The 24557-nt window shown below is 48.9% G+C and overlaps 1 protein-coding gene and 1 long non-coding RNA gene across 2 annotated transcripts in view; one reads left to right on the forward strand and one right to left on the reverse strand.

The window, feature by feature from the left end:
* ZBTB7C (zinc finger and BTB domain containing 7C) overlaps nt 1-24557 on the reverse strand; it is a 149615-nt gene that overhangs the window by 15543 nt on the left and 109515 nt on the right. The window lies entirely within an intron of this gene.
* Nucleotides 6377-11117, forward strand: LOC114064120. The gene is made up of 3 exons (XR_003572686.1): nt 6377-6501; nt 7536-7650; nt 10831-11117. It is a non-coding gene; the product is annotated as an uncharacterized LOC114064120 (long non-coding RNA).

Below are 24557 nucleotides of genomic sequence, written 5' to 3' on the forward strand. Positions count from 1 at the left end.
GAGCCCCAGCAGTGCTGGCACAGATGGAGGCCTCCCACTGGTGCTGGGAGAAGAGGAATGATCAGGGAGCCATGGAAGGGACAGCCCAACCCTTTTTGGCCAGGCCCCACAGAGCCAAGGGTGTGTGAGATGGAAGAGCCCCAGAAGTCGAGCATGGCTTGATCACATAATTAAATTTTTCAGGCTTTGGGGATTGAGATCACACGGGTGACCTTCACCCTGGTATTTCTCCATTACCTACTGGACTCTTCAATATTCATACTAATCTCTGAACAAAATCCTTGGACATACAAGGATTCATCCGTGTCAACATCTGGCTGGCAAGCTGAGCCCTCGTGAACTATATATATTTGCACTTACTATATAAAACTGGATTTTTTTTTGGCTGGGACTATTATTTTCCTATAAGCAGGCCACCAAAAGGCCATCTTCACCTACGTCCCATGAGGGAATCCAAAATAAAAGGCGTCCTAGAACCACCTCCACGGTTTCCAGTGATCCCAACGACGACATATTTCATCCCTTCTCTTCCCAGTTTCCAAAATCCATGCAGAAGTTTAGCCAGCCAAGCAGACCTGGGGTGCATCAATGCTGGAGATCTGCTGGATATCTCTGCTACAGCATCAGCTGGGAAGGACTATTTGCTTAAGGAGGTAAATAGTGATTACAGGTGCCACTCATTTGCTCGTCCAGGTGTGGAAGCCCAAGCACCTCCTGTGCCCTTTGTGAATCCATCTCAGTGAATTTTTTAAAGACTGATTACACAGCACAGCAAATATTAGGCATCTCTCAACAAATCCATCCCAGCAGTTTAACTCCAGCCACCCAGAGCCAACATGAACCACTCTGTACCTCAACAACTTTGTTTACACACAGATACGATCTGGCAAAATCGCAAATCATGAATCAGGTTCATCCCTCAGTGACCTGAAGAGTTGGGTGCTACCGGTTGTACTGGGGATTTGCTGCTACTCCATGACCACCAGGACCCAATTCTGGGTTTGTTGCTCAGGTTGAGCTCTCGATTGCCATGTGGTGATGAACAGGTTGAGTTCATGGCAGAAGGTTGGACCTACATGATCTTTAAGGTCCCCTCCAGCCCAAACCATTCTGTGACTTCGACGATCACATCACCAGGACCATGCCCCACGGCTCTCCTATTTCCTTGGAACCAGTTCTTGGCCCCCAGATAAGGGCCAACAGGAGCCCTGGCAGGACCAGAATAGAGTTCAATGCCTCCTCCTATATAATTGAAGGGCCACGTTTTCACTTCAGCTTGCTCCTTCCAGCTTGTTTAAATTACCCAGCACACCTCCCAGCTCCGGGGTTTATATAAAGCTCCCAAAACCAGCAGCTCTGGGTCACTTCTGGGTGGCAGCTTGATGAAGTCTGCATGCTGCATGACAAGTGCCATCTGATGTGCTGAGCAGGTTTTTGGCAAAGTGGGGATCCTGGTGATAAATGGTCAAATAAATGTAAACAATTAGCGGAGCTACATCAAAGGCACCGCCTGGCTCCAGATGGTGTTTTGAGGGCTTCATCTACGCACAGAGCAGGGGCAAATTAATTAACCACAGGCAGGCAGGTACCAGACAGGAGATTTTATAGGATGGTCACACCTGACCATAGTCTTTTCTTGCAGCGTTGTTCCCCCCTACCCCCGCCATTCAAGCAGCTCCTTGGAGGTCTGGAGCTTGAGGGCATCATCTCCCTTCTACTCCTCTCTGCTGAGGTTTCAGAAGATGCTGCAAGGCTGGAGATGCTCAACATCTTTTTTTTTTTTTTTTTTTTCTTGAAACACCCAGTGGTCCCTACCTACATGACTCTGCAAAGCCTTGATGCTCTCCTGACCATGCTCCAGACGATGTTTCTGATGAACATCTCCCCTCCATACATATCTGTATGCACACACACACACCCCTCAAACGCACGTGGGAGGGGGGGAATATGATAAATGAAGCAGAACAGCTTCCAGTCCTCTTCTGCAACCACCCCACTGTCATGCAAACTCATTCACACTTGAAGTGACACAATCCCCCTCCCACACCACCAAAAAAAAAACCAACCCAGCAGTAGGAAAATCCCCAGATTTCCCCAGACATCCACCAGAGATATGCCTGCGCCGGAGCTGGCCTGGAGGAGCATCAGCTTGCTTGTCCCTCCAGCAGCTCTGGCACAAGATGGATGAGGGTCCACGAGGTACGTGACATTGCTGGTGGATTTTCTGCCCACAGGTTTGCAGCTGCTCTCCTCCACCACCTTCCCCTTGTGCAAGATGCCCAGATCTTGATACAGGGAGTGATACAGGAGATATATATGTAGATAGATAGATAGATAGATAGATAGATGTGATACATATATATATATATATGAGATACATCCCTGTGGACACACAACATTACAACCCAATAAGCACGTCAGTGCTGGGTACCTCCTTTGAGCATGACCCTAAAAATAGCCAAAAAAAGCCATTTCCTTCCATTCTGAACTCCCCTGGGAGAACAGGCCAGCCCCTTCCCTCTCTCCCGTCCTGTTCTTCTTCAGAGCCAGAAAAAGGAAAAGAAATTAAAAAAAAGGCTCCTATTGAACGGCGCGCACACACTGGGTGGGTTCGCTTCCTGACACAAAAAGAAAAAAGAAAAAAAAAAAAAAAAAACACAAAACCCCAAAAACCAACAAAAACCACAACCAACCACGGCGGAAAAATGTGCCCAGCTTAACCATGGAAAACTGGTTTGGCTGGCGTCCCTCCGGAGTGGACAGGATTGCGAGGGACTTGGATGCGGATCCGGGCGAGGCTGTCACCAGCCCCGCGCGAAAAACAGCGCTCCAAAATAAAACACATCTTTTTTTTTTTGAGGGCTCCAGAAAAGAGCACAGAGCGAAGGGTGGCGATTCCAGCTTCCCCCTCCTCTCCTCTCCCCTCGCCCCCGGAGAGAGAAAGCCACCAGCGGGAGGACTTTGGGGATAAAAATAAAAGGGTCAGAGCGCTTGCACATTAAATGAGAAGCAGATGTGTGCCTGCCCGCCAGCCTGAGTCACCGCGGGAGGGTGGGGAAGGGGGGGGTTATCGCTATTTTGGTGCTGGGTGTGGGGTACAGAAAACAATGTGAGGAGAAGGCGGTGCAGTGTTTGAGCAGGCTTAATATCGGCTTGGGAGCAGGTACAGGCAGGCTCCAGGAGCGCTGGGGTGGGAGGCTCAGCTCGGCGGTGGCATTGGCAGCAGCTGCGCTCCATCCCCTGCCTGGGCAGGACTGCTCCTCCAGACCCTCCCCAGCCTTCCCCACAGCGCCTCTGGGCATCCCCAGGGGCACACATCCCTGTTTCTTGCTGGTCCCCATTGTGTCTCCCAGTGTCATCCCTCCAGGAGGAGCCCCCAGCCATCCCCGTGCATCGGTCAAGATCTGAGGCGTTTCTAGACTCGCACCAGCTTTGTCCTGCCTCTCACAAGGCCACCTCAGGAGCCAGCACCTCTCCAAAGCCCAGCTTGCTCTGTGTCAAGCCCCATGACACAAGCTCAGCCTCACCTCTCAGTTCCCACCGTGCCCTGTGCTGCCGACACTGTGTTGCCATTCATTAGGCTCATAATCCCACAGGTATTTAGGAGAGAGGTACCTCAGATGAGTCTATTTAACTCTGGCATAACCCAAAATATTATATTGCTGCTTGACTCCTGTGAGAGCCTCTGCAGCCTCATTGATTTGTAATCGCCATTTCAGTCCTGCAGCTCCAAGCACACAAGCTCCCGTGCTACAGCTGGGCCAGAACAGTTCCCACACAGACAGGAGGTGGCTTTTGGATAGACATATTCACAGAAGGTGCCTCTGCAGAGCATCTCATCCCTCAATGGCAACCCAGCCTGCAAAGACACGGTCCTTCCAGCACCACCACCCCATTATCTGTGCCATGGACAGAAGGCCTGGCCCCTGCTGCAGCAGTAAACCCAAACACAGGATAAAAATTCAAGGCCCAGCTGCACAGAAGGGACCAAATCCACCCAGACTTTACCCAGGAGTGTCTCCTCCAAGTGACCTACACCCCAGCCCCATCGAAGAGGGGAGCTAGGCAGAATGGAACTGCATCTCCCCATCCTCTGCTGTGCTGAGGACTGTCACGGATGCTCCACCCCTGGGAGCAAGGGGTAATGGCTTTGAACTAAATCAGACTAGACAGAAGGAAGAAACTTTTCATGATGAAGGCTGTGAGACACTGCCACAAGCTGCCCATACAGGTGGCGGATGCCCCATCCCCAGAAACACTCAAGGACAGGTTGGATGGGCCTCTGAGCCCTGGAAGGTGAAAGGTGTCCCTGCCCGTGGCAGGGGGTGTTGGAACGAGATGACCTTCACAGGTCACTTCCAACACAAACCATTTGACGATTCTGCGATTCCATGACCGTTCTTTCTGCAAGCCAACATTTCTCTGACTGGTATGTCCTGACCGTGCTGAAACCCCAGCGAGATGCATCACGTCTGCAAGCCTCGAGCTGGGCCTTTCTCGTGGAATTACTGCCAGGTTTCAGCACAGGGTGGTCAGGGAAGGGGGGGACGAGAGTTTCATCCATATTTTTCATATGTAAACCAACCAGCTAATGAGCTCTCTGAAGACCACAGGTAATATATGAGCATAACCTTATAGTGTGGCCCAAGTGCTGAATATCCAGAGGCAACTCCCTGTCTTCCGGGGATGATTTAATCCAGCTCTCAAGGTTGCAGAGCAATTTAACTGAAGATCAGGGGTCAGATTCAGATTTCATTCGTACCTCAGCTCCTTCTGTGTGAGAAGTCCCTGGCTTCTCTGCCAACCTGCTCGTAAGCTAAACAGCAGCTGAGTTCCTCAGCTCAGCCCTGATCCTGCAAAGCCTCACCCGCCTGAGCAATCCGTGTGATCCAGTGGGGCCCACCCATGCCCAGCTTGGTAAATATAGTCAAAGCTGGTGGAGAACCAACAAAAAAAAAAAAAAAATTTAACTCTCTCTGGAAAAAGAAAAATATCTACTGCTTAGATGTTTCAGCTCAAAACACATGGAAAAAAAATAATATTGAAAATCATTGGGATTAACTTTTCAACCGACGCTTCTGCAGGCAACCAGGGGGTCTGAGGGAGCAGGTCCCCCAGCACAGTGAGCCCTACATCCCAGCTGACTCCATGCACATGCCAACTCACAGTCTGATCTGATTTAAACCAGCTGAGTTGTAAATGAGGCTTATAATGGAATTGGCAAATGACCCTTCAATGCAGCATCGCAAACCGACAGCACTCAAAAATAACCAGGGTCGAGTCAGGACTCAGCTCTCGGCCCGGGGTGAGTGCAGGATCTGGGGGGCATCATGCCTCAGGCCACAAAAACAGCTCAAGCGAGCAGGGAGAACACCTGGCCTGTCCCCTCTTTAGAAGGATGACCCTTCCAAAAACAAACAAACAAAAAAAAAAATAGGGAAAAGGAGGAGAAAATGCAGCCCTGCCATGCAGAGAGAGAGAGAGAGAGACAGTCTCTCCTGTTTGTCTTGGCCTATCCTGAACTCCAGGCAGCTTCCAACTGGAACCCAGAAATGCTGATGGTGTTTGGAGTCTGTCTGCATCCCTCCCATGACGTGAGGAGGCATTTGGGATGATGGGCTAGGATGCTGGTATTTTTTTTTTTCCCCTAACAACTATATTTACTGTTACATTTTGAACTCCCCATGCTGTCATTACAATGTCAGATGAAATTACATGTGTGATAACCATAACATCAACACATGCACAAGTTCACACAGGCTTTACAAGGAAATATTTTTAAGGGAAGAGGGAAGCTGCTCACATGCCTGAACTCAAAGGGGATGTCCAAAGGAGTCTCTGAATCTGGCTCGGGGCACTGGCTACAGCCTGAACTTGGCCTTGCTGGAACTGAATAGATGGATTTTACACTTTTTGGGGGCTTTGCTGGGCAAAATGTATTTTTATCTATCCTGGTGTAATTCTGGGTTGACTCCAGGGTTTAACAGATGCTGTTCTGGATTTGCACCAGCGCAGAGAGGGTGAGGATGTTGCAATGGTCTGCAGGGCAGAACTGCAGGGTGTTCTGAATTCCACTGAGCTGCTGGAACCACCATGACAATCACAGAACCCCAGAATGCTCTGGGTTGGAAGGGACCTAAAAGCTCATCCAGTTCCACCCCTACCATGGGCAGGGACACCTTCTACTAAATCAGGTCGCTCCAAGCTGGCCTTGAACATTTCCAGGGGTGGGATGGGGAAGTGCAGCTGGTTTGTGTCTTATAGGAAGACCTGTGTGGGCCTTAGAGCTGGAACAGAGACAGCTACACCCCTGCAAAGCATCTTATTTCAGTGTGGCTGATTCCCTTTTTACATATATGCCCCTAAACAGCACTTCAAGTCTGAGGACAGGTGGTCTTTTCCTGATCCAAAATGTGCTAGAGCCATAAGAAATGAACCCCAGCTTCTCATCCACTACCAGGCCAGAGGCAACTGCTCCACGCAGCTCAGCCAGCCTTCGAGGTTGTTACGAAAATCCCAATTTCTGCTGGGATTAAAAAAAGCAGCCATCAGATTTCTTCCAGCTGCAGTGGGCAGCTGGGTGAAGGGAACTCGGCTGGTGCTCCTGGAGTTTGGTTCCAGCAGCACAGTCAACAGAGGCAGCAACCTCCAGGAGAGAGGCACCATCTCCCGCTGGCATCCGTGGAAGTGTTGAAGGCCAGGTCGGATGGGGCTTGGAGCAACCTGGGATAGTGGAAGATGTCCCATGCCCCTTCCCATGGCAGGAGGCTTGGAATCAGATCATCTTTAAGGTCCCTCCAACACAAACTGCTCAAAGATATCCACACCCATGGGTGGTTTTGCTTTTATACCAAAAAAAAAAAAAAAAAAAAAAAAAAAAAGAAGAAGAAATGCAAACACCTGACACAACAGCAACCCCAAGGATTTGTGGGCTGGGAAAGGGCATTGCACGTGCATAGGGAACACATGGCTGCCTCCCCATACTCTTCCCAGGGAAAAGGCTTGATCCACCTCCTGAGAGAAGGGCTGGAGGATGCTCTGGGGGTGTGTGTATTTAGGCAATGACCTGAGGAGCACCAGCAGACACACAGAATCTCTCACAGTGTCCTAGGACCTGCTTTTTGCCTTGGGTGGGAAAACATCAGCATTTCACCCCACTTTCCCCGCCCCTTCCCTGTCTGCATTTTGCATTTCCTTCCACAGCACAAATACGCTAGCCTTTGGTTAAATGTGCTACAGTGATCTCTCTCTCAAGGAGAGGAAAATTCATCAGCTGAGGAGCTACAACAAAAGCAGACACTTGGAAACATCTACCTCTCCATCTACCCACCTTGCCTCCCACCTCTGGGACTTTCTAATTCACATTTTGCCATTTCGTATGTGGACAAAATACCCCTTCAAAGGGTCTAAATTTCTCTTCCCCCTTTGTCCGCGAAGACACAGGGCAAAAAGGGGTGTAAAATGCAATTTCTTGCATTTCATACAGGTTTATACATATATATTTATTAATTTTATTTTTTTTTTCCTTCATCCAGCCCTTCCTGGGCATGGGCAGGACCCCAGCAGCTTGCCAACAACGCACCTCAAAGCCAGCGCTGGATGAAACACCAACACTGCAGCAACACCAGGGGACTTTCCTTTTCCAAGCCGGTGCTTCAAAATATTTATAAATGCTCTCCAGGCCCCGCTTTGACCACTGCCTCTGTTTGCAAACCCTGCCCCGGGATTCATGTCAGGTCGCGGGGAGTTCCGCTGGCATTGTTGGCATACCTGAGGAGAGGCAGAGGGACTCGCTCCTTGCACACAGAACAAAGCCCAGACTTTATTGCAGAGCTTTGCCCTCCAACGAGTGCAATTATGGTTAGAGAAAACCCTTGTTTATAGCAGAATCCTTCCAGTTGGGGAAAAAGGGATTTAATTACAAGGTAATGGTGCTGTGGGCGTGTGTGCGAGCGGAGAGAGCAGATGTGGCCACGAGCAGGGCTGCTCCCCCTGCCCAGGTGGTTGCTGATGGCTCCAGCTTTTGGGGGTGGTGAAAACAGGGATTTGGAGCCTTTCCTCCATGGCTGCTGAAGGCTGAGCACTGAATCAGGGGATGCAAAGCATGAGGAATTTAAAACAAAAACAAAAACAAAAACACCAGGAGAGACACCTGCAGCACCTGACTAGGAGCAACGGGGGGGGAGATGGATGGCCAAAATACCCAAACCTTTCCCCTTTCCCTGCCTTAGAGAAAGGTTTGCCCAGGCAGGTCGTGAGAATCCTAGAATGGTCTGGGTTGGAGGGACCATAAAACTCATCTTGTTCCACTCTGCTGCCATGGGCAGGGGCACCTTCCACTGTCCCAGGTTGCTCCAAGCCCTGTCCAACCTGGCCTTGGACACTTCCAGGGATCCAGGGGCAGCCACAGCTTCTCTGGACAACCTGTGCCAGGGCCTCCCCACCCTCACAGCCAGGAATTTCTTCCCGATGTCTAATCCAACCCTGACCTCTGGCAGTTTTAAGCCATTCCCCCTTGTCCTATCACTATCTGCCTATGTAAAAAGTGTCCTCCATCTTTTTTATAAATCCCCTGTAAGCACTGAAAGGCTGAGGTTTGTTTTGAGCTGGGTTTGGCTTCCACTCCCCCTTCCAAATGGTACTGCAGAACCTGAGCTCAGTGTGAGCTGTTGGCATTGTACACACAGAGAGGGGCTGTAGGACTTCAATAAGCCCAAAAGCTCAATCAGACCCCTACAAAAAACACCTTTAAACAAAAAGGTACATTCCAGTGACAACCAGAGCTCCTTGATGCTGCCTATGGCAAAGTACATGCTCATCAACTGCCTGCAGCAGAGAATATTTTTCTAGCCCTGTCTTTTCTTCCACTTATTTTAAGGAACAGAGTGTGGTTTCCCCTCCTGCGTTTCTCATATTTTGCTTAAAAATAAAATTTGAACCTACATCAAGCCAAACAGCTTCTTGCCCAAGGTGGTAAAAAAAAAAAGGAAAAAAAAAAAAGAAGAAATAAAAAGAAAAGCCTCTTCTATGGTGAACCCATCAGGAAAAGGGAATATAAATCCCCCTGCGGATTTATTCCACCAGCAGCATCCAGCCCCCAAAAACCAGTGCAAAATCTGCAGTAGATCCTTCCTACCATGGCACATGACTTCTTGGAAACACATAACGCATCTAATAGAGCATGGTCTGATTTATCCTTGGAGCAGGGCATCTTTAATGGCAGCAGGAGTGCGGGTGTAAATCTCCAGGCACGGAGAAATCAGACGCATCGCCCCAGCCCTCTGGATTCACTCTGCTCTGAATGCCACTGAATAAAAATGAGGCTTTATGGTAAAAAAGAGGGACATGTCCTTCTGCTGGATAGGAGAGATTTCTAAGGGCACAGTGCTATAAATAATCATTCAAGCCAGTTTGCAAGTGTCTCGTGTAACCCGTGATAAGCCACAGAACAGGTAATGAGAATACCACAGAAATGATCAGAGGGCTGGAACCCCTCTGCTCTGGAGACTGGTTGGGAGACCAAGGCTTCAGGGAGACCTTAGAGCCCCTTCCAGTGCCTAAAGGGGTTCCAAGAGAGTTGTAGAGGGGCTTTGGACAAGGGCATGGAGTGATAGGACAACAGTTTCTTCCCACTGACAGGGGATTCCACCCAGACAGAATGAAGAAACTGCTTATGCTGAAGATTGTGAGGCCCTGGCACAGGTTGTCCAGAGAAGCTGTGGCTGCCCCTGGATCCCTGGAAGTGTCCAAGGCCAGGTTGGACAGGGCTTGGAGCAACCTGGGATAGTGGAAGGTGTCCCTACCTGTGGCAGGGGGTTGGACTCGATGGCCTTCAAAGCCCTTTCTAGCCAAAACCATTCTGTGATCCTATAAAGACCCTGTGTGTTGAATTAGAAGTGGAGCTGTGGTGCCCTCTCACCCATTACACCCTTCCAAAACTGTAAGCCTGCCCTGTTCATGAGCACAGATAGATGCCTACAGATCCCCCTTGGATGTGCATCCACCCCCTGCCATCCCACCCTGCACATGGAAGGACTATGCATCCAAAAGCAGCCTCCTCTCCCTGCCCTTTCCATAGGTGGATCATGGGGACACTTGTGTATGAAAAGGGACAATGCCACGTTCACTCCTCCACCCTGCAGACAAACCACCCCTAAGATCTTATGCCCATCCTGACTCCAGAACAACTCAAATAAATACGAATTTCCTTGGGAGTAAGCAGGGATAGGTGGCAGCGAAGCACATGGGTGCCTCCACAATCCAGTTTGGTAATTTTTCTTTATTGCTGACTCCTGCTCTTCAGACAGTGTCTGTCCCATCTGCAGAGCAAAAACCCACCCATGGCAGGCCTACTCAAGTCCTATAAATGATCTTCTTTATCCTTTGACCTTCACCAAGGGCAGGTTGCACCTCTGCTCTTTAGGTGCATGTGAGTGTGGAGACACTGGATAAAGACCTTTGTGAGAACAAAGAGGAGGCTGCTTGTGAAAACACACACTGAAATGAGAAAACAAAATAAACAGCCAGTCCTAAAAGAGAAAACTCCTGCCATAAAGCAGATTTTGAGAGGGGAAAAAAAAAAAAAAAAAAAAAAGAAGAAATGGTCACGCACTGCCCTGCTTTGCTAAACAGGCAGATGGGACTTGTATTTCTCTTCTGAAACTTTAATGGAGGGATATGATTCTGCTGCAAGCATATTTTATATGCCTGGCGATTAAAGAGGAAGGGAAGGGTATAATTTATAGAATTGTGAAACATAGAGGATAGCTTTCTGGCTGCAATGTTTCATTATTTTCTTGTTATTCCTTTTATTCTTCCTTTTGCTCCCAGGCTTGTGGAAGGTGATGGATGGGCAGCAGTGGAGGCAGAAATCTTCCTGTTATACTCACAGGGCAGGTACTGAATCAGCAGCCATGGTGGCTACACAAGCTGCACCTCTCTGAACAAGCCTGAGACAAAAAAAAAGAGGTGTTTTGGTGTATCCTCATTCTCTACAGCACCTTCCAGCTCCTACAGCCACCTCACCTCTCACTGGTTAACAGGCTTCATTCTTTTGAGGGAGAAAGTTGAGCCTTGGTTGGTCCTTCATGCAGATGGGAATATGACTTGGCCAGCCTCCTGCCCTGCCTGATCCTCCAGGTCCTGCATTTCCAGGGACAATCCTCACCCTCTGCGCTCTGCCGAGAGCACCCTGGCACTTCCTACCCATCCCACCTCAGGAGGAAACAATAACCACCCATGTTTGCCTAGAGAGACACCTTGCAGGCAAAGGCCTGGTGGACCTGGTGGCCAAGAAGGTGCCCAAGAGTCAGTGGCATGGCCACATACACTCAGAAGAATTACCAGAGGCCAAGGGGAGAGATCTTTCTGCTCTGTTCATCACTTTTGAGACCACAGGCAGAGCACTGTGTCTAATCTTGGATCTCCAGACGGGCATTGTCACTGTGGAGGCACACAGAGGGATGAGGGAGCTGGAGCAAACAAAGGGAGAAGAGAGGTTTGTTCAGCCCAGAGATGAGGATGTGAAGGAGAATCTCACTTTTTCACCTAACTAATGAATAATTATAGAGAGGAAGGAGTCAGACTCTTCTCAGAGCACAGGAAGCCATGGACAGAAGCCAAAGCAAAGCAAGTTTAGATCAGATGTAAGAACATTTTCAGTAAGAGGCTGGTCAAGCCTTGAACTATGAAGCCAGAACTATGATCCCAACAGATGTTGGGATCTGTATCCTTGGAGATACTCAAAATTCAACCACACAAAGGCATGAGCCTGGCCAAAGAGGGGGAACTTGAATCAGGAGTTTTCAAAGGTCTCTGCCACCAAAACCATTCCCTGAGTCCATGCTCTGGTTGTGCAGATATGGAGCCAAGGCACAGAGGAGATGAAATAATACAACCACAGGTATGCAGAGAACCTCTACCTGAGGCCATGTCTCCAGAGACCAACCTAAAGCCCTACCCTCTTCATTGTTGAGTAAATTAATCCCATCACTACAGTCATGTCTGTGTGTTCTGGGCTTTCTGGGGTCACCCGCTCCCCTGCTAGAAGGTTGCGCTTCTCCTCCTGTAAAATTCTTTCGATTTTTAATTTTTTTTTTCTAACTTCAGGGCTGATTCAGCAAGCCATCTCTGTGCTAAGACTGCCAGTGGAAGTGTCAACTGCGTGGCTGGTTTCTGTCCTATGGAATCATGCCCACCAAGACTCGGACCAGGACTGTGCGGCCCATTTCACGTAAGCCACCAACTAGCCCACACTTGGCAAAAAAGACTGAAGACAGTATCAGCCATGCCTGCATGACTCCTGGCTTTGGGCCGTTTTTCTCCAGCCCTCTGAGCAGCCACGATATAAATCTTGCTGTCCTTTCACTGGTCTTTGCTGTGACAACACAATCACTTGGCTGCCCACGCCAGCCCCCATTGGGTGTTTGTCAGGGATGCGTCAGTGGAAAAATGAACTTTCTACCCTGGAAGAGCAAGGAGAGCAGTTCTTCACGAAACCAACCACTGCTGCCCTTTCTCAGCTCACACATTTGCTGCGGGAGGAATCTGAGTCCTTGTCAAATCACTGCGAATATTTACCTCCACCAGGAGCAAATCCGTATTCCTCCCTCCCGGTGAATAAGCAGGAAAACCTTGCCCAGATAAATGCAGGGTAAAGGGTTTTGCTTCCTCTCCAGTGCCAGCACTCCCATGCCTAAATATCTCCATGAAATATGTGTGTGCCATGTGTACACATCCTTTATTCAGAGCTATATTTACCCTTTAGAAAGAAGACTGCTTGTCCCACTGAAGCCAGAAAGGAGAAAGAAATTCTTTGCACTGAGGGTGGTGAGGCCCTGGCACAGGTTGCCCAGAGAAGCTATGGGTGCCCCATCCCTGGAAGTGTTTGAGGCCAAGCTAGATAGGACTCTAAGCAACCTGGTCTAGTGAAAGCTGTCCCTTACCATGGCAGGGGCTTAGACTATGTGAGATTTAAAGGTTCCTTCCAAACCATTCTGTGATAAGTCAGCTGAGTCCTCCTATTCACCCCAGCAAAGCTACAACTCCTGACAAAACAAAGAAAACCATTCCCTGAACTGGTAAAATTGAAGCTCTGTAGCAATTTAAAGCAACCTAAATGATCTTTTTTCACTGGCTGAGACCCCTTTAATTGAATTACTCCAAACTCCTGAGCTCAGAGAATCACTAGAGCCTGGTGATGGGACCCCACTGCGTGCTGCAGAGTGTGGGAACACACAACCCCAACAGCCACCCATGGGGAGGCCACGAGTCCAGCAGAGAAGTCAGTGGGGCTGGACACAATGTGGATTCAGCTCAGGAAGCTCAAACAGCTCTAAGACTATTAGCACGGGAGGGTGGAGACCTACTTGTGTCCGGAGAGAGGGAAGAGAGCCCGTCCCCCGCTGAAAGCTGTGGGTGGAAGTATTGCACTTGGCCAGCCAGAACACTTAGGCAGGTCCCTTAATTTAACCGTTTCCCAATGGGAGGGAGACGAAAAAAAGCAATTTGGGGAGGGGAGGGGGTCGAGGGAGCCCAGGTAAAACACCATCTGGAGAAAATGCGGTAGGTAGGAGAGGCTCCTGGCCACGGGGAGCGGGAGGGAGGCCTGAGGGGGGGAGAGGTGGCTGCACCAGCCACCGGGTGCTTCAAACACGGGGTGCAGATAAGTGGGCTCAGGGAGCAGGGTGGGAGGAGGTGAAGGAAGCAGCCAGGAGGGAAGATTACAGGAGTGCAAGGAACAACAAAGGGGAGGAAAACAGAGAAGAAAAAAAAATTATGCAGGGCCTCGAAGGTCAGAAGAGTCAACTTCAAAAGGATTCCTTAAAGACATAAAGCAAATGCCTTCATATTCAATTATTTAGTTTCCACACAAATCTAAGTAGTATACAGTGGATTTTTTTTTTTTTTTTTTTTTTTTTTTTTTTTTGCCTTCCAACACTCTATTTGGCACAAAGGGAAGATAAAGTGGAGGGACGATGAGAGAAGTCTGGGAGTCTTTGTTTTCCTAATGGACCAGACAGGACTGGAGTCGGCACGACCCCCTTGCAGAAGATACAAAGCGAACAGAGGAGGCTTTTCAGGAGAAGGGTGGGAATGAGCGGGACGTCTCCTTTCTGGAACTGAAAAACGTTATAAAAATCACTCGTTCAGCCCGAAACAAAATGTTTTCCCAAATTCTGGGTGCCCGTTTAATCAAGAACACAGCAAATGTTGAGTTAAACAAATCACGCCGCCCTGTGAAAGTCAGGACTTCCACTCTGCAGACACTGAAATGAAACACTTCCCTTTCTCACAGCTCCTCCATTAATCTGGCAAAACTGACCCGGACGCACAGCAGTTCTTCTGTCACCAAAAATTCTGTACTAAAGCATGTTTAGTTGAATTATCCCTCCCCACTGTACTTAAGGAAGCTAAAGTGAAGTACAAAGCCAAAAGAGCCGGCTCGTCTATCCTGGGGCGTTCAACCCATCAGCAGAGTTAAAATCGCTGACAAGCTATGGCAAGCTAATGTCAGTAAAATGGTACCCAACAGGAGGTTTGAAGCCGGCACAGTGAACTCTACAATAAGTTCCAGTCCATTAAACACCAGGCTTAAGTAAAATATTACAGCAGGTCATGTTTTAAAGCGGACAAGAATAGGTGAGGGAATCACTGAGGACCCATGAGGATCCTCTAGGAGGAGAACAGAAACTCTGCCGTAGCCTTTTCCATCTCGCTGCCCTTATCACCACCACTTTCCTGCCTGACTGCATGGGCTTCCTTCCGCCCCACACAATTTTTTCCATGTGCTCCTCCAGCTGGGCATGGCAGCAGGGAACTGAGCCACTGAGGCAAAGCCATGGTGCTGTTACACGAAGCATCTGCAGGGCTACCATGGTGCCCAGCATGGTGATGACCAGCCACGTCAGGAAAAAAAAAAAAAAAAAAAGAAGAAAGTGACTTGGTGAAGGCCTTGTAACAGGTCAGTAGCGGAGCCAAGAGTGGAAATCATGTCCTCCTGTTTCTGCCCACCTGGATCCCAAGTGTTTAGTACTTTTCTCTGTTCAGCTTTGACCTTATGAGTTCCCTTAACCTTCTCCTGGCAGTTTCCTAATGGGCAAATAAATCTCTGGAGAGTATCTTAAATTCTTTTTTATCACAGACTGTATCAGTGTGATAATAAGATCAGCCTTCAGACTCCCCATTAAGTCACAGAAGGTGTGGTCATCAGTCATGCTTTTCCCAGACTTAATTGCCAGACAGACACTTTAAGTGGAAAGTCCATCTAATGAGCCCAATCATTAAAACATCCCTGGTTCCTATTTGAGATGGAAAATTATATTACTCTAATAAGGGGGTTGCATCTTTGCCCCCCTATTCAATCATGTGGCACGGGGAAAGGTGAGACTTCTCTGCGAGTTTGCCTTGAATGTGTTTCATTTAAACTCAGCCCACTACTTCAGGCAAGAAAAAGTAATTCACTGATTTAAAAACCCTTCACTGAAGGAAAACTGGGTGGTCGGAGAAAGAGGTAGGGTCCTAGAAGTGAGCAAAGGGGTCACCACTGATGGTGGAGTCATCACTGACACCGCAGATGCTCCCGAGGGCTGGCCAGGTGGAGGTGGCGGGAGAGTCACCCACGGTGGCCATGCCAGGGTTGAGAAGATGTGGAGACACCAAGTGCCACAGGGGATGTATAAACTGGGCTCTTCATCGGGACATCACTTTCCTACACTGTTCAAGGCTCCACTTGGAGAAAGAACTGGTTATATTGTCCAACCTAACCTGCACCAGGCGGGAGAAGCAGTTCCTCTGCAGGGAATCCCGGCGGGAAGCCCAGGCAAGCCCGAGTTACGAGCCCCACATCCAGCGGCGGCTCTGCCAGGCGCTCGGAGCGCCAGCTCGGAGCGATCCCTAATAAAAAAAACAGTGAAGCACGGAAGGGCGTGTTGCTTTTGGGTAATAATACATCTTAGAGCTGCACGGTGAGGCAAAGACAACGCCGCACCCTAAGCCACCCGAAAGGGTGTGGGCATTATACAATGATTCGCCCACACCCAGAACCTCCGACGACAATTAACATCCAGCGCCGCCTAAGAATCAGTAAATACCGTATCTCACACCAGGAAACGTCGACATTTTCCATGTGCATGAAAAAAAAAAAAAAAAACAAACAACAAAAAAACACACTACGCAACCCCAGAAGATGTGTCTTAACACGAACGTCACCCTGGGCAGACCCAGATCGCGTTTTCTGCCCTTAGTTTGGAAGAAGCCGGAGCAAAGTCGACGACCATCACACTTCGAGTTATAATTAAGCATGAATTTTTGAGTTTTCACCATTTCCCTCTCAAAAAAACCCAACCAAGCAAAAAAAAAAAAATAAAAAAAACCAAAACCAAAAAAACACCAAAAATCCCCAAACCCCACCAAACCCAAACCAACAACAACCAAACCAAACCAACAAAAAAGAGACGATGGAAATATTTAAGTGTGTAATTACATTTCGGTAAAGACGAAGTCATGCGAGGCGCTTTATAAATAATAAACACAAGATCTCATCATGCCCAAGCTTATTTTCAAAGCCGTAAATCCACTTCTGGTGCAGTCGCCGGGAAAAAGATTTTACTATTGAGTAATAATGGAAACAAAATAGCACTTACTAAAGGGAAATGGGAGCGAGAACCCATCAGACGTTGAAAGACAACAGAGAAAATCAGCTTGTTATTAGGAGACAGGAGCAGAAGTAATGCAGTTTTGTTGGTTTGAGATAGCAGCAGCGAGATGTGTTGGTTATTAACAGAGATCCCACTTTTTTTTTTTTTTTTTTTTTTTTTTTTTCCCCCCTAAACCACAGTGAGGTTGTTGTGATGCTCATGAAAACAGCAATTAAAGATGCGGCTCTGGGGTTGCACCTCCAGCCACCAATGCATCTTAGAGGGAAAACAAACAAACAAACAAACAAAAAAAACCACCAAAATGAAAGTGTCTCCAGATCTATTCATGGTAATTTCTAAAGTCAGGAAATCCAAGTTGCTTTTCCAAGAAAAATTCACCTGTTCATTGAAGAGAAAAAAAAAAAAAAAAAAAAAAAAAAAAAAAAAAAAAAAAAAAAAAAAAAAAAAAAAAAAAAAAAAAAAAAAAAAAGAAGAAAAAGAAGAGATGATGATTATCATAATACTGCTTTCTGGGCAATCCCAGGGAAAAGGCAGAGCTGATGCTTCCAGGAAGGATAGAGCTCACAGAGTTACCATATACCTGCCTAAAAAAGGAAGGCTCAAAGCCCTCCCAAGGGACAGGTGGGGATCCCAGAGAGGAATGTTTGTTGCAGTATTAATGAGCGAGGAGACAGGATATCCCACCAGGGATAAATGAAATATATATCCCTGGCTGGCACAGCGGAGACAGTTTGGACAGCTCAAGAACAAGAGGCTCACACTGGATGTGGCTACTTCCCTTCAGGGCAGCCAAATGGGAAGGATCAGGAGACATTTGTATGCATAAGGAAGTCCTGCTTGAATTTCTGAATCCTGATTGTGGACATGAGAAGGGATGGATTTTAATTCTCCAGCTGCAGAACTGAGTAACACGAGGGAAGTACAGCGCAACTCGTGCATGTACAAGCAAAGAAATAAAAATATCCAAGAGTATTGTTCACTGATGTTAGCTCAGAGCATCTTCAGATATGACTAAACTTCTACCAGGCAAGGTTTTATTATTATTGTTTTTGTTATTATTATTATTATTATTACTACAATGACTATTATTATTACTATTACTATTAATTGTAGTGGCCATTTATATTGCACCAGTGTCTTATGGCTACAAGTGGGATGCTCATTCCCTTGCAGGCACTCTGTAAGTGAGAACAAAGAAGATGCAGTCCATTCCTAAATGCTTGTGCTCCAAAAAAAAACAGTGGGAGGAAAAAAAAAACAAAAAAAGAGATTACTTGTTTTTGTACAGAAAGGTCTGGTGATTTGCAAAGGCCATGGATGAAGCCCATGGCAGAGCCAAAATTTGGTGTTAGCTTTTCCAAATCCCAGCTCACCCCTTTACCCAGACTATCAGCCTGAACGAGCTGCCACCTGAGGGTCAGCTTTATCCCAAGGCTAGAGGAAGCCTCGAGCTCAGAGGGGCTCCAGGTCAGGGCCACTGTGTGGGTTTCAATGGGGACAAACCTTTCAGAAGGGCTGACAGGACAACAGGACAAGGGGCAAAGGTCTAAAACGAAAAGAGGAGAGTTTTAGATTAGATAAAAAGAAGAAGTTTTTCACAACGAGGGTGCTGAGGTCCTGGGCACAGGTTGCCCAGAGAAGCTGTGGCTGCCCCATCCCTGGAAGTGTCCAAGGCCAGGTTGGACAGGGCTTGGAGCAACCTGGGATAGTGGAAGGTGCCCCTGTCCATGGCAGGGGACGTTGGAACAAGATGAGCTTTAAGGCTCCTCCAACTCAAACCATTCTGTGAATCCCAAATGCCAGGTGGTTGCCACACGCTCAACCTTGTGCCCACACACCTCATGGCTGTTAGCACCAGCCCAGCACCCACCAGCTCAGCCCACCACTGGCAGGCATCATTCTGGCCTCTGGCAAAGCCAGAGGACGTTGGTTTGCACCAGGACTGTGCAAATCACCCAAAAGGAGCTGTGGTGGCAGGGTTCGGGGTGGCGGCATCACTCGGCAGTCCCACAGCTCAGCTGGGATTTTCACCGGAAAAAACCCCCAAATGATCTGTGCATGAAGGAAGAGTGAGATTCCAGGGAAGAATGGAAGAGAGCTCCCAAGGGAAAAACAGGGATAGTCAGAAAAGCTGGGAATGATGCCCTGTTGCACTCACCAACCAGCCCGGCAGGGCACTGGGGAAAGGACAGGGCAGGGAGGGTTTTGCAGGCGGCAAGGGACGCTCAGAAAAAGTACCACCAGCAACCAAGCGAGGCTTTTCAAAACACAAACAGTTTTGGGGAACAAACACAATCGGCGTGCAAGCTAAAAATAAGCAGCAGCAAGTGAGAAAAGGATTAAAGGAGCCCGAAAGAAATAGCAAGCAGCAAATTGCAGGGAATTGTTCAGCGAACAATAAAAGGCTCCTCGCCATCTCCCCGCAACAGGCAGATGGCACTGGGAGAAAGCAACCCCCGAACAAATGATAGCTGCAAAAGGGGCGATGGAGGGAAGGGGGGGGGAGAAAATTTCAGACCTGGCAGATTTGTTAAGTGGTAATTTTCCCTCTGTCTGTGCAGAAGACAAAGGGGAGGGAAAGCTCCCCAAGACAGGGATTGTATTTCACTCCGCGGTTGAGAAGGCTTTCGAGTGTCTGCAGATAGCGGCGAGAAATGGTCCTAAAAAGATTAGAGCTCTTAAGGTAGGGCAAAATACTATATCCAGACAACACACTCGAGTTTTAATGACAGTGGGGAGAGAATTGAGTGAAGCATTGTCTGCTGCCTCTAGGAAACTGAAAACTTAATATGAAGCCACACAGAGCCGAGCTGGACTTTTCTCATGGAAAGGCTTTACTCTTGCCCTTTAAGCATCACTTTTTATCCTTGACACACATTTTCCATCCATTTGCTTTTCTGCAACCAACACAAATTTAGAAAGGGTCTTCTGTGTTTTCAGAGTGAGTTGGGTAGCTCGGGTTTGAGCATCTCCCCAACTGGAATGTATTTCTTCTTGATGTATCCCTCTTGTCAGGCTATTATCCATGTTTATGGATACACACCTAGGGGATAAAGAAGGAAAGCGGCTTCCTACAGATGCATAGGGAATACGCTGGAAAAGAAACTCACCGTGCATTTCCCATATCTCAATCCCCAGACCACCCCACCTCAGTGATTCCCAGCGTGGGCTTGCTAAGGTGGACAGGCCAGTTCCCACTGGGTGCAAACCACCAGAGCTTCCATACAGCCCATTTTTATTTACGCTGGGAGCGAGACCAAGCATCAGTCTTAAATACAGAATCTTAAATCACAGAATAAAAGAATTGTTTAGGGTGGGAAAGCCCTCCAAGATCAAGTCTAACTGTTAACCCAGCACTGCCAAGGCCACCACTAAACTTCGACTGGATCGGGGATTTTGCTCCTCCCCAAAAAATGAGGCTGATTGCTATGGACTCCACAATGGCCAGCATTCCCCATGGGGGTCACCAGGACTCCCCCTGCACCGCTTGTCCTGGGACAGGGACAAAACAGGGCACCGCTTTGCTGCCAGGGCAGGGGAGGACATCGCTCCTGTGCTGTCCCCACCAACCCCATCACCGGTGGGCGACGCTGAGGTGGCTCTCCCACCCCCACCTCAGCTCCTGCATCCCCAAGCCAGGGACTTTTGGCTGCAGGGAGACCCCTCCCCTGACCTTGCCCGGGGCTCTGTTGCTAAGAATAAAGCGCAGAGGGCTGTGCTGTGCTGGCGCGCGGTGGGATAATTGCAGGGAAGCGGCTGCCGTAGCCCAGCGACCGCAGTAATTGGGCACGGGCCATCCTGCAGCCAGGTTTCCCCGTGCTATTATCCCCTTATTAATAGAAACCGAATCTACCTTTGCAGAGGCAGCACAGCGAGCCTGGAATTACGCTGGGGCTGCAGGGAGGCACCCGCGGCATCTCCGCAACAGCCCCAGTCCTTCGCCTCGTCCCAAGGGGACGGACCCACAGGATGCTCCTGCCCAGGTTGTGTCAAAATCCCAGCCAAAGTCCCCTGTGGTCGTTGGAAAGGTGAATGTTAGACTCAGCCACAAGACAATTGCCTTCACAGAGGCAGGCGAGCGAGATTTGGTCTGTTAACTAATTAATCCCAGCAGCATCCCTTCAAGGTATGGCAGGGAGTATTAATTTCATCTCCCTGGGAGGGAAAACGAAGGTCAAAAAGACTTGAATTTTCCCCCTGCCAACCCGAATGGGGTATGGTGGGGGGGGGTCAGAAGCTGAGCATCCCTGGATTTAGGGCTGGAAAATAATGTGTAGCATCTCAGCTGGGACGTTCCTGCCTGGCTGCCACGGGATGTCGAACGTAAAAGACAAAGGCAAAAGTGAGAGCATAATTTTAAGGATAATCAACCCCACAATGCCAAAAGCTCTCTTTGCTGGAACGTGTGAAAGCAGAACGCTGATTTCTGAGAAACCCGAGGACAAGGTGGTAGCCTCTGCAGGGGCTCCCAGGACAGGATTTACATGTCAATATGGTAATGTGGCTTTGTGTGGCCAGCACTAGTACAGGTCCCTCTTCCCAACCCTGTCCTTTATTCAAGGCGAACTTCCTCTCTGAAGCTCAACTTGGAAACAGTTCTGGGTAAAATGTGCCCCTGATCACGACTTTTTATCTGCTTTGGAAAGCAGGTAATGAGCTGTGAGTCAGTATTAAAGCTGGAAAGTAGATTAAAAGTAGATTAAGTGCCTCTATCTGAAATGCAGTCGACAATGCAGACAATAGGATCTGGTTTGGTATGTTGCCTGTTTTCATGCAGTTTTAGGAAGATCTTCAGGGCCATCTGAATCTCATCTCAAATTTGCGATTTGCTTTGAAACTTCCAAATTTGAGACTTGTGAAAGGTCTGGAGCAGCAGGAGCAGCTGAGGGATCTGGCAGGGGCTCAGCCTGGAGAAAAGGAGGCTCAGGGGGAACCTTCTGGCTCTGCAATCCCTGACAGGAGGGGTGAGCCCAGGGGGAGATCAGGCTCTGCTCCCAGGGACAGAGGGACAGGAGGAGAGGAAATGGCCTCAAGTTGCACAAGCAGAGGTCCAGGTTGGATACTGGGAAAATTCCTTCACCAAAAGGGTGGTCAGGCATTGGACAGGCTGCCCAGGGCTGTGATGGAGTCCCCATCCCTGAAGGGAGTTAAACGCCACGTGGATGTGGCACTGGGGGACACAGGTTAGTGGTGGCCTTGGCAGTGCTGGGGGAACGGTTGGACTCGATGGTCTTGGGGGTCTTTTCCAACCTAAGTGACTCTGTGATTCCACAGTGATAGTCACTTCCCCACCCACGGAAGGCAAGGCCCAGCAGATGGTCTCCTACGGTGACAATCTTAACCGTCAATGTTAATACATGCAAGAAAGAATTATCAGCCCAGGGTATTTCCATGCTTAACTCTTTCTCCCCACCTCTCCTTCACCCAGCTTTTAGCGTTTCCCATTTCAGCAATTAGTCCCAGCCTTTCTGAAGACGAATCCTGCAGGCTTGAAACCAAGCCCTCGCAGAGCCAAATCAGCACAGATGTGCCAGAAGAGCGATGCAGATGGTTTTTCCTGCCCCTGAAACTCGAGACTTTGCTTCTGCTCAGCTCTGCTGTGTTTTGCAGATTGGGGATGTCAGGAGCACGTCCCTTCCCCATATGGCAAGCGAGGAGTCACCCTGGAAAGATTAAAGGAGGGAGAGGAGACCTGGGTTGCCTCCTGCATTTTTCAGCCCTTCTCCATCGCTCTGTGAAAGGCTGTTGCTGTTAAAAGCAACTACATAAGGGATTAAAAGAGCCAGGGAAAATAAATAATACATAAATGTTGAAGTGTGTTGCCAAGGCCACCTCCAGGATGGATCTGAACTTTCCGGACAGCTGCCTGCTCCTGGCCTGGAGAGATGTCACAGGGAGTGAAATGGAGCTCCTGGGCAAGACGTTGCTTCAGAGTGATGCATCGAGAAACCTTGCAGGTGACAGAAACTGTAATTGCTGTGCTTAAACTTCCCTGGACCGTTTCAGCCCCCAGAAACCCAGCTTCGCTGCTGATTTCAGCAGAACAGGGATGGATGTGTCCCTGCCAGGGGAGGGGTTGGGATTGCTAGGGGTACCTCTCCCCCCAAAGCCTGAGCTAAGCCCTGCTTCCCGAGCCTCCTGCCATCTTGTACCCCTGGGGCCTTGGGGATGCTCTGGTTTCCATGAGGATTTGAGCAGTGTTCTCTATCATGCCCAAAAGCAGTCCAACCCAGGTGCAGAGACCCAGTGGCTTGAAAACAACCAGGTCTTAGACCCAGTGTGAGGTGCTACAGATGGTTTCTTGGGGTTCAGGGCAGCAAGGACGTGGGCAGGAGCAGAACCCAAAGGTACAGATCCATCCTGGAGCTGGCCTTGGCAACCTGAGCCTTGTGCCCAGAGGCTGCAGAGACTCCAGGGCAGCTTTACTGCATCCCACCACCTCCATCCCCACATCCTTATTTCAACAGCAGCTTGGCCACATCTGCCTCTCGTTTTTCTCAGCAAACCCCCAAGAGCTCCGTGGCTCCACAGCAGTAAGAGAGAGAGTATTTCTCTTTTCAAACACATAATGTGAATGTAAAATAAAAGGTTTGTGATGTGGCTGGGTGCAGCCTCCACTCTGATGTGAGCTGCCCTGACTCAATACATGGACAGCTGGCTGTGCCAGCAGTGCCAGCAGCCCCCTGGAAGGGATCCTCTCCTCTCCTAACCCTTTCCATGGCTTAGGAGGTAAGACATCACCTCCAGAGCAGGATGCCTATGCCTCATCAGGGATGCAGAAGCATCCAGCCCTGATGCAGAAGGACACCAGGAGGTGTGCACAGGGTGCTGGGAGGTGATGGTGAGGCGTGCGGTCCTTGGGGTGGCTGTTTCTAACCTTGTTGTGATGGGCAAGCCCAGACACACAGCTGCCTCACTGCTGTTGCCTGGAAAACAGATTAAATATCCCCAGAAAGGCACTCTGCTACCCACCAGACCCCCTCTGCTCTCCTGTGCCTGCTGCAGAAGGCAGCTGCAGGGGCTCAGGAGACACAGCACACAGATGAGCACACAGGGATGCTGAAGGGGTTCCTAAAATTAGATGCACACAGTCTAATGTCTCTGAAAAAAAAAATCCCTGGCTACAAAGACTGAAGATGTTGTTTGAGAAATATTAGTTATAGCTGTTTACATGTATTTGCTTTAGGAGTTTTCTCTAGTGGGAGGTGACAAAGAGACTGGGAAAAGCGGGGGAAAATGCTCTTCTTGTTTAGCACGAAAATACAGGTAACAATTATGAGGCAATAATTGATTCATCCAATAGTTTATTAACTGGAGTTGGGGTGTGCAAGTGACAGGCTCCGCAGCCAGCCTTTCATGTGACACGTTATTAAAGGCTCTTTTTCTGGCTCTGAAAGGCAGTGGTTGGCAGATCAAAGGTCAGACATTTCAAGAAGTAAATTGGTTTAATGTGGCTGCAGATACCCTCACAAAAACCTAATAAATATGCAGTGAAATGTAAGGAGGGAAAATTGTGGACAAGAGAGACAATTACTTTGAAACCAGCATAAGAGCAGCGCAGGCTCAAATTAATCAGCGTTCGGGCTTAGTATTCAGAGCAGGAGCCTGGCTGAGGGTGGGATGCTCTGCAGGGAGCACTGGCACCCAAAAACAAAAGCTACTGGGGCAAGATGCTCAGCCACCAGGCTGCAGCCGAGGTGGTGGTGTGAGCCTTTGCACAGGTACACGGGGAAGGCACCTGACACCCACAGCAAAGGGTGTTCGTGAGCACCGCGGGATTTTTTGGTGGCTGGCGATTATCACTCCATGTCTGAATATTCTCCTGTGAAGACAGGCTGAGGGAGTTGGGGGTGTTCAGCCTGGAGAAGAGAAGGATCCAGGGAGACCTGACAGCCCCTT

The sequence above is a fragment of the Empidonax traillii genome, unplaced genomic scaffold, assembly GCF_003031625.1.
Source record: "Empidonax traillii isolate 1590-97213 ecotype Southwest subspecies unplaced genomic scaffold, ASM303162v1 scaffold519:size850040, whole genome shotgun sequence".
NCBI classification, from domain to species: Eukaryota; Metazoa; Chordata; class Aves; order Passeriformes; family Tyrannidae; genus Empidonax; species Empidonax traillii.